Raw genomic sequence first — 1919 nt, 5'->3', positions numbered from 1 at the left:
TGTATCAAGATTGAAAAATGGAAACTACTTTCATAGAAAACTATTTTTCCATGGTAGTATATGTTATGAGGAATGTATCCTCAGAATTTCACATTTTTTCGAATTTTCTGGAATTTTCTAGGAGTTTCTGAATTTCGGGAAGGAAATTTCAGAAATCTGCCTATCAGAGTCTGGATCGGTCTGGGGACCGATCCAGGTAAGTCCTGATCGGTCTGCGGACCGATCCAGTGAAGCATGGATCGGTCTGCAGACCGATCCAGTAGGTTCCAGTAGCACGGGTGCGATCTGGTGAAGGCCTGATCGGTCTGGGGACCGATCCATGGGGTTTCTGATCGGTCTGGGGACCGATCAGAGCGTGCCAGTTTCTGATTTCAGCTGTTGGTCTGAAATTTCAGCTGGAAGTTGGGTTTTTGTAGATTTCTAAAGGTTTGGAACTCCCAAAGACATTGTTGGTGCAATGGTCAAGGGGGAGTTGACCTTTAGGGGGAGTTTATACTCCTTAAGACTTTTGAGAATTAGTGATATGGGATTATCACTAAATTGATTGTTGAGTTTAGTATCAAGGGGGGAAATTAAGAGTTTCAATGAAAGGTATGGGACTTTCATTAGGAAGAAACTCTTGACCTTGATACCCTCCTTGTTCTTTTTGATGTGTGTCAAAAAGGGGAGAGTGTTCATTGGAGAATTATTGGAGAACCCAAGTTAGGTTATCGGGTTAACCTAAGCTAGGGAAAGAATGTCAAGGAATGTTCAAGGAAGAACATTGGAATTCTTTTTGATGTATGTCAAAAAGGGGGAGAATTATTGGAGAACCCAAGTTAGGTTATCGGGTTAACCTAAGGGTAGAATGTCCAGAGAATGTTCAAGGAAAGAACATTGGACATTGGAAGATAATTGAAAACCTAAGTTAGGTTATCGGGTTAACCTAACTTGATTATGGTTTTGTCAAACATCAAAAAGGGGGAGATTGTTGGTGCAACCTTAGGTCAAGGTTGACCTGGTTGACCCGACTCGAGTTGACGTGACTCGAGTTGTATTTTGATGTTTGACTTGGGAAGATTGTCGGTGCAACCTTAGGTCAAGGTTGACCTAGTTGAGTTGCATGTTGATGATTGACACTCGTGAGAGAGTTCTATTCTTGATATGGGACAAGAATAGATGTTTGGGAGATTATTGGTGCAACCGTAGGTCAAGGTTGACCTGGTTGACCGGATTCGGAAAAGTCCAAGTATGGAGACTTGGCACTGGAAAAGTCCAAGCAGGGAGCTTGGCACTGGAAAAGTCCAAGTATGGAGACTTGGCACGGGAAAAGTCCAAGCAGGGAGCTTGGCACGAGAAAAGTCCAAGTAGGGAGTTTGGCACGGGGAAAAGTCCTGGTGAGTGAAGCCAGGCAGTGGGAAAGTCCTAACTGGGATGTTAGGCAGTGTGGAAAATCCTGGTGAGTGAAGCCAGGTGAAAATCCTAGTGAGTGAAGCTAGGTGAATGGGAAAGTCCTAACTGGGATGTTAGGCAGTGTGGAAAGTCCTGGTGAGTGAAGCCAGGCAGTGGGAAAGTCCTGGTGAGTGAAGCCAGGCAGTGAGAAAGTCCTAACTGGGATGTTAGGCAGTGTGGAAATCCTGGTGAGTGAAGCCAGGTGAAAGTCCTGGTGAGTGAAGCCAGGCAAGGGAAAATCCAGATGGATCAGGGATGATCGGACATCTGGTGTTGAGGAAAGTCCAAGTAGGTCAAAGGGATTGACCGGACACTTGGCAGGGAGTTCTAGCAGGTCAAGGGAGTGACCAGATGCTAGGGATGAAGTACCAATAGGTCAAGGTTGACCGGATATTGGTTTGGAAGTCTTGGGATTTGGTTTGGACAAAAAACCAAGCTCTGGATCGGTCACCAGACCGATCCAGTGATACTCAGTTTGTTCTGATCGG

This window comes from Zingiber officinale, chromosome 5A (assembly GCF_018446385.1).
Source record: "Zingiber officinale cultivar Zhangliang chromosome 5A, Zo_v1.1, whole genome shotgun sequence".
Taxonomy (NCBI): domain Eukaryota; kingdom Viridiplantae; phylum Streptophyta; class Magnoliopsida; order Zingiberales; family Zingiberaceae; genus Zingiber; species Zingiber officinale.
The sequence above is the reverse complement of the archived record's forward strand: the minus strand, read 5'-3'. Positions refer to the sequence as shown.